At 50.6% G+C, this 14238-nt stretch overlaps 1 long non-coding RNA gene across 1 annotated transcript; it reads right to left on the bottom strand.

Moving 5' to 3' along the window:
• Window positions 1-1619: 1619 nt before the first annotated feature.
• LOC135362917 (uncharacterized) lies at window positions 1620-5933 on the bottom strand. Its single transcript, XR_010408368.1, has 3 exons — window positions 2881-5933; window positions 2169-2400; window positions 1620-1953 (listed from the first exon to the last, which is right to left on the bottom strand). It is a non-coding gene; the product is annotated as an uncharacterized LOC135362917 (long non-coding RNA).
• Between the last annotated feature and the right edge of the window lie 8305 nt (window positions 5934-14238).

The raw sequence follows: 14238 nt of genomic DNA on the forward strand, positions 1-14238 counted from the left end.
GCTCCTGGGCACAGAGCTTACAAATTTAACCTTTGGTCCATCTGATTTTTTTTTATTTTTATGTCGACATAAGGAGTACAACATTACTACTTTTTCCCTAAAGGATTACCAATCAGTCTGTCACTTTTTATGGCCTATCCCTTCCCTCTACTCTCCACCCGTCCTAATGTCACTACCATCAGAAGGTCAGAACCCTCCGTGTGAGTCTCCCGGGGCTGCCGTAACCAAGTACTGTGAACTGTGTGGCTTGAAACAACAGGGCATTAGTCCCTCGTGGTTCCGGGCACCAGAAACCTGAAATCACGGTGTCGGCAGACCCTTCCCTGCCTCTTCAGCTCCTGGGGGCCGCCAGCCTCCCCTGAAGGTAACACCTGTGTAGCACAACATCACAACCAGGACACTGTCCCTATAACCCCACAGACCTTACATACAGATTTCTCCACTTCTGCTAATTTTTTCCTTTTGGGGGGTACAGTTTCCGTACAATACAATACACCCATTTGAGGTTAGTTCTATTAGTTTTGGTAAATGTATACAGTGTGCAACCACCAGCATAATTAAGTTTTAGAATAGGGAAGATGAGGAGGAGGAGACCGGACTGGAGGGTCTCCGGGCTCCTTACAAACACCTTCTATACGTTTTCTTCAAGGATACACATTCATAGAGCGAGACACTATTTTTTTTTAAATAAGCAGAAATTAGTCGAGTGTATTTCCAGATTTTTGTATACATAGATCTAGTTCACAAACATGGAGTCATTTGGGGTACATAGTTTGTTTGTTTTTTAAGATTTTATTTATTTGACAGAGAGAGAGATAGTGAGAGCAGGAACACAAGCAGGGGGAGTGGGAGAGGGAGAAGGAGGCTTCCCGCAGAGCAAGGAGCCCGATGTGGGGCTCAATCCCAGGATCCCGGGATCATGACCTGAGCCAAAGGCAGACACTTAAGGACTGAGCCACCCAGACGTCCCTGGGGTACATAGTTTTAAAATTTGGTTTTTTAAAACTTAACATACCTGTCTGCCCATGACAAGAAAAAAAGAATTTGGGCGCTTGAGTGGCTCAGTCGGTGAAGGGTCTGCCTTCGGCTCAGGTCATGGTTCCCAGGTCCTGGGATCGAGTCCCACATCAGCCTCCTTGTTCAGCAGGGGAGTCTGCTTCTCCCTCTGTTTATGCTCTCTCTCTCTTTCGCAAAAATAAATAAAATCTTTTAATTTTTTTTGAAGATTTTATTTATTTAATTTGACAGAGAGACACAGAGAGAGAGGGAACACAAGCAGGCGGAGTGGGAGAGGGAGAAGCAGGCTTCCCTTGGAGCAGGGAACCCGATGCAGAGCTTGATCCCAGGACGATGGGATCATGACCTGAGCCGAAGGCAGACGCTTAACGACTGAGCCACCCAGGCGCCCCTAAAATCTTTTAAAAAAGAAAAAAAGTTCTACAACTTTCTATACAGTAATAAGGCATTCTGTTGCAAGGCCATCCCGTGAGAAAGGCCAAAGAAACCCCTGGGACAGTGAAGCAGGATCCCAGGACTCCATCCCCCATCCAGTTTGGGGATCATCCTGCCCAAAAGCCCCCTGTGCCCTTTGGCAGTCAGCCCCCACCCCACCCCTGGCTCAGGACACCCCGGATCTGCTTCCTGGGTCTGTTAAGTCTTGCCTTTTGTAGATTTCGTAGAAATGGAAGCATCTAGGATGTCACTCTGTGTCTGGCTTCTTTCGGTGAGCAGAGCGCTTTGAGACGCATCCCCGCTGTGCTGTCATCGACTGCCCCTTCCTTTCCATCCCCGAGCCGTCATCCCTCTACAGCCGCCCTGAAACTTGTTTATCCGATTACCAGCTGACGGGCATCTGGGCTGGTTCCGCTGTGGGGCTATTAGGAGTGAAGCTGCTGTGAGCATTCGTGGACAGGTTGGTATGGACGTACGTTTTCAGTTCTTTCGGAGAGATACCTAGGGGGATTTCAGGGTCATATGGTTAGTGCTCATGTCGCTTTTAAGCGACTGCCAACCTGACTCCCAAAGCGGCTGCACCCTTTCGCAGCCACCAGCGCCCCAGCACCCCGGATGTGTGCGTGGCTCCTGGCTCCCCCACATCCTCACCAGCACTTGGTGTCGTCACTCTTCTAAGTCCCGTCCACTCTCAGGGACATGCGGTTTGAACTCACGTTTGCCTTGATGCAGAGCATCTTTTGGGGTCAACATAAGACGTAACATTCCTACGGCTGCGTTTGTGGTGTGTCTGTTTAGATTCGTTCTCGACACCCTCCCTCTGTTTATCAGTCTCCTGTTCTGTGACATTGTGACCAGAGAACGGGGCCCATATGGTTTCCACTTGGGGAGTTTGATATTGTTTCTGGCCTAGAACGTGGACAAGTTTTACGGATGTTTGACGGGAAGCTGAAAGGAAAATACAGTCTCAGGTTGACGAAGGGACAGAAACTCAGCTCAGACTAGCTGAGCCACCAGGGGATGTCCCAACTAGCAAGGCCCCAGGTGCGTCCTGATACTCTGGGTCTGTCCCGGTTTCTGTCTGTTTCTCTGTTTCTTGTTCTCCTCTTCTCACCCTGCTTCTCTCCATGTGCTGTCTCAGAGACTCGTAGTAGATGCGCATAACCTGGGGCAGGGAGGCATGATGGACATCCCTCCAATTTAGTGACCTCGGAGGAAGCCAGACTCTCCTGCACAGTCCTCGGGCAAATGCCCAGGGGAGGGCTCGAGGCACAACAGTCCCCAGGCTGGGAGCTGCGGAAGCTTCCGGGACCAAGACCCATCCACTCCCCACACACACACACAGGACCCCACAGAGGGGGGGTCACACCCCAGGGGAGCTGGGTGCTCTCCCCATAACCAGAGTGAGGCAGCTGAACATACACATACCTCCTGCCCCCCAAACAAGACGCACAGCAGGACAGCAGGGGCGTGAGGCTCTGGTCCTGGGAGGCCTGACTCCTTCACGCCCTCTGGGTTTGCGATTGCTCACAAGGATGTGCTGAAGTCCCCACTGTCCTAACAGGCGTCATGTGCTGCATCTTTCCTGTATGAAAATTCATGACTAGGAAACCTTGGGCTGCAGTAACATCCCTTCTCCTGTTTCATGATTTTCGTGGATGATGCTCTTTAATCAAACCAGCCTCTCGTCGCTTTTCTGGCTTCTCGTTGTCCCCACATCTCTGAGTCAAGAAGCCTGTCAGTCAGGAGTCTGCTCAGAAACGCCACCTGTAGAAGTCCTATGTGTTCATCGCGGAAACGCTGGAAAGTACAGACAAGTACGAGAAGGAAAAAAAAATCATTGTAAGCACTTCTGTATTTTTATTCTTTCTTTCCACTCTCCTCTCTGTGCACTTTTATACACAGGTATTTTCACAATACTGAGACCACACTGTGTGTTTTCCTAATCCACTTTTTTCTTTTTTTTTTTTAAGAGTGTATTTATTCGAGAGAGAGAGAGAGTGCACAAGAGGGAGAAGCAGACTCCCCGCTGAGCAGGGAGCCCTATACGGGGCTTGATCCCAGGACCCTGGGATCATGACCTGAGCCCAAGGCAGACGCTCAACCCACTGAGCCACCCAGGTGCCCCCCAATCCACTTTGTTCATGTAATGTTACACATGGTTTCCACCGTATCGTTCCAAAGATCTTCCAGAACGTGAATTGTAAGGATTGCACTGAATTTCCTTGCATGAACACACTGCACTCGATTTAAGTCAGATGCCACCGGAGGGACACTGAGCTATTTCCAATTTATGTACCAGCTCTGCTGCCGTGAACGCATCGGTACACAAATACATCTTTCTATGCATCTCCGGTTCCTTTTTATTTCCTTCAGATATTCCTTAGGTGTGGTTGAAAGGATGTGGGACGGCACTGGCAAACTGCTTTCCAGAGACACGGAAGCCATTGTATCCCCACGCACGTGCGTGAGCGCCCATTCCCCCACACGCTCACCCAACCTTTGCCAGTGCCTTTTCAACGGATTTTTAATTTAATTGAGGACGTGAGGGTTTAAAATCACAAATATGCTCTGTCTGGGGATGAATGTGCCCCATGCCTACCTTTACACTACTCATTTTTATGGGTAAGGCTGTTCTGTGCCAAGCCTTGTGGCAAATACTGCAATCCCACTGTTGGGGATTCAGACCCTGATGGGGAGGAATGCAAACCAAGAAACAGTTCAAGAACAACAACACGCAAATTAACTAAACGCAGAAACCCACACTCACTTGCAGGAGGTCATCAAGCTGGAAAGGCAGGAATGAGCCTTTTGAAGAGTAAAGGGGCATATACGGGGCGGTGGGGGGGGAGCCTGTAAAACAGAGAAATTCTCTCCATGGGGCAAGCTGACGATTCATGTCAGAGTCGTAAAAATGTTTGAATGTTTTAACGAGATTTTCAAACCAAAAAGAGTGATACATTTTGATCAAAAGGAATCATGCTGATGAAGTTACAAGGAAGGCATGCATGCTGGTGAATACTGTCCCCTGGTGCATACTGTCCCCTGGTGCATACTGTCCCTGACATATACTGTCCCCTGGTGCATACTGTCCCCTGGTGCATACTGTCCCTGACATATACTGTCCCCTGGTGCATACTGCCTCCTGGTGCATACTGTCCCCTGTGTCCACTATCCCCTACTGCATACTGTCCCCTGGTGCATACTTTCTCCTGGTGCATTCTGCCCCCTGGTGCATTCTGCTCCCTGGTATATATTGCCCCTGGTGCATACTGTCCCCTGGTGCATTCTGTCCTCTGGTGCATACTGTCCCTGGTGCATTCCGCTCTCTGGTGCATTCTGCCCCCTGGTGCATACTTTCCCCTGGTGCATTCTGCCCCCTGGTATATACTGCCCCTGGTGCATACTATCCCCTGGTGCATACTGTCCCTTACTGCATACTGTCCCCTACTGCATACTGTCCCCTGGTGCATACTGTCCCCTGGTGCATACTGTCCCTGACGTATACTGTCCCCTGGTGCATACTGTCCCTTGGTGCATACTGCCCCCTGGTGCATACTGCCTCCTGGTGCATACTGTCCCGTGTCCACTATCCCCTACTGCATACTGTCCCCTGGTGCATACTTTCTCCTGGTGCATACTGTCCCCTGGTGCATTCTGCCCTCTGATGCATACTGTCCCTGGTGCATTCCACTCTCTGGTGCATTCTGCCCCCTGGTGCATACTGTCCCCTGGTGCATACCACCCCCTGGCACAAACTGCATCTGTCATCCTTTTGCAGAGCCAGTGACAGTACAGAAGGTCCCGGTGCCATTGTCTCAGCAGTGGGACACAGGACCTGGCGTTCATCTCCTCCCCATAAGGATGATGTGTGTTCCATGTGCAGTGCAAGCTTCAGAGATGAGCAGCAATCTGCTGCCACTCTCCTCCAGGTTGGGGGGAGCTGGGCTTGGTCCCAACACTATCCCATTGGCTTCCAAGTCTCCCCTGCTTCAGCCCTGCCATATCCCAGTCTCTCCCTGGCTGTCTTCACGTGTGGGTGGCAGGCAGAAACTTCTGCATCCATTCTACAAGTTTCTGAGAGTCTGTTGTGCCGTGACCTACTCTACAGTGGGGCTCCCGGGTGAACCAGCTGGACCGCACCCCTGGCCTCTCGGACTTCACTAGACCAAACCACACCACACTGGTTCCGTATTTATGGCAAATCCTGATCAGAGAGTGTGAGTCTTCCTACTGTGCTCTTTTTTGAGATTGTATTGATGACTCCAATTCCTTGGTATTTCCCCACAAATTTTAGAATTAGCTTAAGTTTCTTTGTTTTTTTTTAAGTATGCTGAGATTTTGAATGGGATTGTGTTACATCCTTAGATCAATTCGGAGGGAATCAGCAAATCTTTCAATCCATAAACAGAGTCTTCTTTATTTAAATCTTTAACTTCTCTCAGCAATAAAGAAATCAGAATATATTGAGCGGAGACCAGAACCTGAATATTTTTATTACAGAAAATTTTTATAAACTTTAAGGTTTAAAAACTCGATTAAACTTTAATCAAAGCTTAAAGTAATCCAAGAGTTTAAATGCTAAGTAACTCAGGAAACTGTATTTTGTATAAACGTATACATGCACGGTGGGGGGGGCACCTGGGTGGCTCAATCGGTTAAGCGTCTGCCTTCAGCTGATCCTGGGGTTCTGGGATCGAGCCCCACGTCAGGCTCCTTGCTTGGCGGGGAGCCTGCTTCTCCCTCTGTCTCTGCTGCTCCCCCTGCTTATGCTCTCTCTCTCTCAAATAAATAAAAATCTTAAAAAAAAAAAAATAAAACATTGCACATAGTTCACAAGGCCAAAAATTGATCATTATAACACTCTTCACTGCCAGCAAAAGACAGCGACTGCTCTCAGTGTCTTGGGTATCCTCAGAGGAAATGGGTATACATCCACCAACACACGGATTCCTTTTGGTTGCACGACAGAAATAAACCATATATTATTTGTAGAGGGTTGAGTAGTGGCCCCCAGAAAGACGTGTCCAAGTTCTAGTCCGTGGGACCTGTGGATGTGACCTTATTTGGAAATAGGGTCTTTGCAGATGTGACTGAGTGAAGGATCTCAAGATGAGATCCCCCTGGAATTAGGGTGGGCCTTAAATCCTATGACTGGTGTCTTTAATAAGGCTGAGGGGAGGGAGGTCTGAGACTCAAGGACGGAGAAGAAGGGACCCAGGGGAGAAGGCCCTCTGAAGATGGACGCAGAGAACGGGATGGTCCCTATGCCAAGGGACGCCAGGAATGGCAGGCGTCCTCCTGCAGGAGCTGGAAGACGCAGGAAGGCTTCTCCCCTCGAGGCTCTGAAAGCAGCAGGTCCTGCTGACACCTTGGTTTCAAACTGGTGGCCCCCACAACTGTAAGAAAAACAATTTCTGTTGTTTAAGCCCCCAAGTTTGTGATAATTTATCGCAGCCCTGGGTAATGCAAACAGTATCGTTCCACACTTAGGGGTTTTTTCCTCCCACATAATAACACACTACCTTGGAGGTCTTGTGTGCCCATTCGACTAGGCTACCGTCCCCACTCACTCAATCAAACATGAATGGAGGTGTTTCTTTGGAGGTATTTTACAGATGTGACTCACATTCACAATCAGTTGACTTGAGGTCAAGGAGACTGTCCTGGATAATCTGGGTGGGTCTGACCTAATCAGTTGAAAGACCTTAAGAACAGAGCTGAGGTTTCAGAGGAAGACAGCAGTCTGCCCATGGACAGCGGCTTCAGCCCCAGAGGTCCAGCCCACCCTTCCGGACAGCCTGCCCTGGGACTTCCAGCCTGTCCGGGAGGCCCCCCGCGATGGTGTAAGCCAACTCCTTGCAGGAAATCTCTTTATGTTTGGCATTTCTGGCAGCCTCTCTGGCCCTGGCCAAACACAGCATCTGGCAGAGAGCAGTCACTCGCTAAATATTTGCTGTGTGAGGGGCGCCTGGGTGGCTCAGTCAGTTGAGCGTCGGCCTTCAGCTCATGTCCTGGGACCAAGTCCTGCATCCCCTGCTGGGCGGGGAGTCTGCTTCTCCCTCTCCCTCTGCCTCTCCCCCTGCTCGTGCTCTCTCTCTCTGACAAATAAATAAATCAATAAAATCTTTTAAAAAAATTCTCTCTCTCTTCTTCTGCCCTCTGCCCTCCTCCCCCTCCCTAAAATATATACGTACAATATATATATTTGCTGTGTGAGCGGCTGCAACCCCAGAGTCGCCTTGCAAATCCCTATGTGGTGGCATCCTCACTACAAGGTAGGTCCCAAGCCACCTGCTGAAGCTGTGGGGACACGGCCATGCCATTCTGGGGCACATGTTCTCCCATCAGCAGTACTCACACTAGGACCAGAGCTATGAAAAGCAGTAACCCCAGGATGCAGCCTGCACTAAACCCAAAGAAACCTGAAATGGTGACATGGAGAGCAGCCTGCTCGTGTCTGGAGCCAGGACATGCAAAATACCAGGTTTCAGCCCAGGGAGGAATATCCCATCAAAAATACCCCAAAAGACTGTGACCACCACGGTCGGCGCCCAGAGTTATTCCTGCATGCTCGTGGGAACCCAGCGGGGACATGCAGGGCAAAGTGGCCGGGGCCGAGGACACGTGCGCTTCATGGGTTCAATGAACAGCATTCCAGCGGTGCTCATGTGGCCATCCTGGACCTTCGCTGCGGGCCTGCGTCTCTCAAAGCCCACTGTACAGAGAAACTTGGTTTCTGAAACAGGGCAGCAGGACCTAAACATTGGAACGACTCACCACCTGTCAGTCAGGGTCTAGTTAAATAAGCCACGATACACCCAACGATGGAAAACCATGGAGAAAGTCAAAGGAACAAGGCAAGTCTATCCATTCGAGGGGACATATCCCTCAGGCCACATTGCTAAGAGAAAAAAGCAGCATAGAGAACACCGTGAGGTGCACTCCCATGTGTCTGATAGAGAAGAAACCACGGGAGGGCAAGAGAGGGGGAAATGCTCCATGCATCCTTGCTGGGGGGCACCGAATACCCCCAGAAGGAAATCTAGGCATTTTCTAGATTGCTTCCAGAATGGAGAACCAGGCTGCTGGGGACCAGAGGGAGGGAGGTTTCTCAGTGTGTATCTGCTGAGCTTTTGAATTTGGCACCCCTGGGCATGCACCACTCTCCTCACTGGGTTGGTAGCCACAAAGGCCAAGGGTGGTGGAGGAGCAGAGCCCAGAGACACTCTCCTGCGCTAGTGGGAGCCCAGGCTCAGAAGCAGCAAACCTGGACACACCTTTGGCCGTCTGGACTGCCCTCAGCTCACCTGCAAAGTGGAATTTCCACAGTGTCTTCTAGTTCGAACATTCCCTGACACCAAATGCAATTCCTCTGGTTCTCCCTGAGATTTTTGCCAACAAGAAGCAAAGAAAGGGACTTTTAAAAAAATGTGTCCTTTGGGGCACCTGGGTGGCTCAGTTGGTTAACCATCTGCCTTTGGCTCAAATCATGATCTCAGGGTCCTGGGATCGAGCCCCAGGGGAGCTCGGGGAGTCTGCTTCTCCCTGTCCCTCTGCCCCTCCCACTCATGCTCACTCATGCTCTCTCAAATGAATAAATAAAATCTTTAAAAATAAATAAAAATAAAAATAAAATGTGTCCTTTGGACTTATCTTCATATTTTTTCATCAAAAAGCAGCAGGATTGGGCTGCCTGAGTGGCTCAGTCGGTTGAGCGACTGACTCTTGGATTCGGCTTGGGTCAGGATCTCAGGGTCGTGGGATCAAGCCCCACATCAGGCTCCCTGCTCAGTGGGAGTCTGCTTGAGGATTCTCTCTCTCCCTCTGCCCCTCCCCCTGCTCATGCGCTCGCTCTCTCTCTTGTTCCCTCTCAAATAAATAACTATCATCTTTAAAAAAAAAGCAGCAGGATTTGAAAAAGCAATGAAAATCTCTTGTTTTGTGGGACCTAAATGACATTTCTTTGTTTGGGTTCTTTTAGACAAAAGTCCCAACGAATGAAGGCATTGAGATAGGAAGTGCGTTTGACTCAGAGGGGGATTTGTAACGCAGGTCTCAGAACCCCCATTCCCGGAGCCCGGAGTCCGTGGCTTTACAGCGGTGCTCAGAGGATTTATAGAGGACACTTGAGATCACCTCCAGCAGCCGGGAAGACCAATTAGCAAACTCATAAATGGGCTTTCGTTTACTGCTTTGAATCTCCAAACTAATTAATGGTTTCCAAGTAAGGGTTTCACCCTAGATTTTAAAACTTTGTTAAGTGTAAGTTATTTTTAAATTTGTGAAAATAATGCATTTCACACTGGAAAAAAACTGCACTCATAAAATCGATTTATACTGTAACAATTCTGCACCAGGCAAAGGTCTTGAAAAAAATCAGACGTAGGACATGTAACAGACGTGATTAATTTGTGTTGGAACACCACCGAAACCCGCCAAGGGTCGAGTATGTTCAGATGGACTTAGAACACCTAGGTCTGCTGAGAACGTGGGGACAGAGTCAAGCCGGCCGATCTGGGGCAGGAGTATAAATCAGTGCAGACCTTCGGGGACCGTTGGACAATTCTGCACAAAAACAGCAGATCCCCGTGCCCTTTAATACAAAATCTAGGCATGCTATTCCAGACATGCTAGCACATTGCATGGGCAAACATAAAGACGTTCATCACTGCACTATTTCTAACAGTAAGACGCTGGAATCGGGAACTGATTTGATTGCAAAATTAATAAAGGACACCGTTTAAAATAAAAGCCTTCTGCAATGGGAGATCTCCCACGGGGGCTGTGGTGTGGTCACCAAAGCAACCTCGTAAAGCGGTTGGTTAACTGTCCACTTCTCACCACTTGTTAACAGTATTCCTTAGCCTCCGCTGCCCCAAGCATCCAAGGTGGGGGGGTCCAGTTCGTGCAGATATTTAGGGGCGGGCGGGGGGTGTCCCAGGAGCTTGAAAGCCTGCAGCTGTCTCGGTCAGCCCTGGAGGACCTACTGAGCGCAGGCCGCTGAGCTCCTTCCACACCTGGCCTGGCCTCCCCCACCAGGCACCTGTGGGAAATGGCAGGACCGGATCCAGGGGCACAAGATCGGAAGCCATTTAGGATTCCTTTCCCTCCTGTGTAGAAGGAGGGCTAGGACAGGCTGCCCTTTGTAAGAAGCGTTCTCAACGATGAGAGCTGCAGACAGCCTTGGGGTCTCCTGGGTCAGGACCTCTGGGGTGGGGCCCGGGGGTCAGTATTTGCGATGCCTGCCCAGGGAATTCTTAGGCAAACCGAAAGGTTGAGGACTTCTGCAAACGCCCTAGCTATGCTTATGTTTACTCGAGTTCTGACACCTAAACACCGTGTGTCATGCATACACGGTACTTATCCCCTGCGTACACAGAGTCAGAGTCCCATAACACGGCTCGCCCGTCACTCACACCTCGGTCTTGCAAATGCGAGGGGACCTGGTGGGGGACAAATCATCACGTTACGTATTAAAGACTGTGCAGTGTATCACGGCAGGTCCTGAGTTCACCCCACGCAAACTGCCGCTGGGTGTGCGTGGTGGTCGGTCCTCCTCTCACGGCCAGACCCGACTGTAGTCAGGAGACAGTATCCGTAGGAACGAAGAGCTGCCCTGAAGCTGCTTTGTAAGGCGCGACTCATGGTGCTTAGTTTTCGCTGCCAAAGGTAGCAGAGCATGGGGCGCTGGCTTCATCTCCAGCCCTGACTTCCATTCACTCGGGAGGGACACCACCCTTCCTGTCTCCCCGCCTCGGCTTCTCGATTCAGAGGAGCGGCATGAAAACTGCTGCTCGTGTCTCAGCGATAGCTCAGACACCAATGAGTTAATATTTATTATTGGCACAGTCACTTGCCTAGAAAGAAAATGGCATTCAACGAAGTGCTTGGTCTGAATGCACTCCCATATGCCTGCGTGTCTAAGATCTTTCCGAACAGGTCGTAGACATTCTTGAATGCAAGAAAGCCTACGTGGGAGTGCGAGCGAACTACGCTCCGGGATTCAATCACGTACCTGCCATACTTCTGCCCGCTTACGTGCTTAGAGTCTACCCCTGGCATCCCTGTGGACCTGGACTGTCCAGGAACATGACCTCTCGCTACGTGGGACGATTTAACTTTCAGTTACTTAAAATTAAATACAATTAAAAATTCAATTCCTCAGTAGCACTGGTCACATTTCACGTGCTCACCAGTAGCTACAGATGGTGGATGGTGGATGGCGATGGTGGGGAAGAGGGCAGGTACCAGCCACCCCCATCCTCTCGGAAAGCTCTTTCAGACAGCACTGCTGCGGGCTCCAGACTCCGTCTCGTCATGCCGGGCTGACAGCAAGTGCTGAGTAACTCTTTGCTGGATGAGTAAGAAAATAATGAGTTCGGACTTGTCTTAATAATTCCTAAATGTGACAGAACGGAAGACAGAATCTGCTGGAGCCCAAACCCGTGTTTTGACACAATTGGATTAGCTGGAATTATCATTATTCCCTTCTGCCTTCTTCCGGTTTTGTTTTTATGGAACACTTTACACATTTTGGATCAACCTTCACCCTATTTATCTGCTCCTTTAATTCTAGTCAAATCTGTCATTATCTGTGCCTCCAAATAAATTATCTAAACACTATTTTACCCAAACTGGGTATTTGCAGTTGAACAGACAAGGTATGTGTTAAACTTTCCAGGAAATTGATTTTTTTTCATAGGTTAAGATCAAATTCTAGACAAACTTATTTCTCAGGGCAAGAAAGAATTCCCCTTTTTAAGCTTCCTTTCCTTTCCTTTTTTTTTTTTTTTTAAGATTTGTATTTATTTATTTGACAGAGAGAGAGACAGCGAGAGAGGGAACACAAGCAGGGGGAGTGGGAGAGGGAGAAGCAGGCTTCCCGCCCAGCAGGGAGCCCCACTCGGGACTCGATCCCAGGACCCAGGGATCATGACCTGAGCCGAAGGCAGAAGGCAGACGCTTAACGATGGACCCACCCAGGCGCCCCATGCTTCCTTTCCTTAAAAAAAAAAAAAAAATTAAGCAAGTATCCCGGGAACCATATATCACCAAGAGGAAACTGGAAACTTCCAGGGCAAAAACCTCACACCCAAGACAAACTCTGCAAGGAAACCTGAGTTGAAACTGATCCAGCTATTTTTAGGATTACAATAAATACCCCTTTGGCTTCAACCCCACAATTTACTGCCTAGTTCCAGAAGATAGGGACACAAAAAGAGCTGGAGATTGTAAGCGACTCTCTGCACCCCAGGATTGCAGGTTTCGTCCCAAAACAAGGGTTCTGGGCTGCGGCCCCTCCAGAGTGAGCCATCATTTCCACCCCCAAGCCCCCAAGCGAGTCCTCCCCTCCTTCCTTCCTGGAAAGCAGAATCTAAGTTTGCATATGTTACCCAAAGTCTCTCCAGGATATCAAATGAATGTAACATATTTAGCCAAATAAACTGCAGAACATGCCAGAAATTGAAAGATGGGCTCCTGCAGTTCCCAATTTTTACAGCAGGCGTTTCAGTTAAAACAACAACAACAACAACAACAACAACAACAACAACAAAATATATTTCTCCTGCAGAATCTTCATAAATATGGCTTTACCGATCAAAAATTACTTTTAGACATTCCCCTGCAACAAGAAACGACTTTGCGATTTGCTCAGCAGAGAGAGCACTGTGCAGGTGCGTTCAAGGGAGAAGCAAAACCAGAAAATGGATTTTCATTGAGTTAAACCGTCCTGATGCCGAAAAAGTCAAGGCTGGTGTACATCTCCTTTATTACGAGTTTGACTTGGTCTGACTCAAGACCTAAATGATTTCAGGGGGAGTTGCTCCATGGAATACAGATCTCAGCGGAAGAAAATAAAAGGCAGCCGGCCCACGATGAGCCCACAGACTCCAGGCCACCCCCTTCTAAACGAGGTCTCCTTTCGGGTCGCGTGCAATCGCTCCGAAGGACACGTCCCCAGATCCCAGCGGGCCCCTTAGAGACCTAGTCCTAGGTTAGAACCATCGCCTCAAACCTCGCTCCCACCCCCACATTCATTTCATCAGAACAGTGAAAGAAAAGTAAGAAAAGGTGCAGTTGCTTTTCTCCCTGCGCGCGCCCTAAATCTTGGGGGCTGGGTTCCACTCTTCGCCGCTAAAAGAAAGAACACGGAGCAGCTCGCCTCTTCATCTGATGCATTTTCCGCTCTCGCCTTTGGGGGGAAACAAGCTAGACTGCTCCCCCGCCCCTTACTTTGTCTCCCATTCCCTCCCCGCCCCCGGCCCGCTTGGCTCCCGCGCAAAACGAGACTTCTGCCCCAAACCGAGGGACCACTGCGCGGAAGCGGAGGGCGCGGGTGGGGCCCCGCAGCAGCGCCCCTCGGAGGCCGGGGCAGGAAGCGGCCCACTTCCCCGCTTCGGGCCAGAACAATGGCTTTCTGCCCGGAAAGCGAAGTTCGGAGGAGGCCGGGCGCGCCCCGAGGGGGGCCCAAGCGGGGCTTGGCGCGCGGCCCCGAGCCCCGGGCCCCCGGGCGCCCTTCCCTGCTCGCAAGGGACCCGCCCGCGCCCCCGGCCCGGCCCCCGCGCGCGCGCGGGACCCCAACCCCGGGCGCGAGGCCGAGCCCGCCGCGAACAATGCGCGCCCCGCCCCGCGCCCGCCCCCGCGCGCCCATTGGCCGGCGCCTGACCGGGTCGGCCCGCGGGGGCGGGCGCGGGCCGGGCGCGGCGCGGGGGCGCGGCGGCGGTGCGCGTGCGCGGGGCGGGCCCTGCGCGGGGCGGGGGCGGTGCTTTGTGTGCGGCCGGC

Source organism: Mirounga angustirostris, unplaced genomic scaffold, assembly GCF_029215605.1.
Source record: "Mirounga angustirostris isolate CCGP_5_RB_7025 unplaced genomic scaffold, mMirAng1.0.hap1 SCAF_17, whole genome shotgun sequence".
Lineage (NCBI taxonomy): Eukaryota > Metazoa > Chordata > Mammalia > Carnivora > Phocidae > Mirounga > Mirounga angustirostris.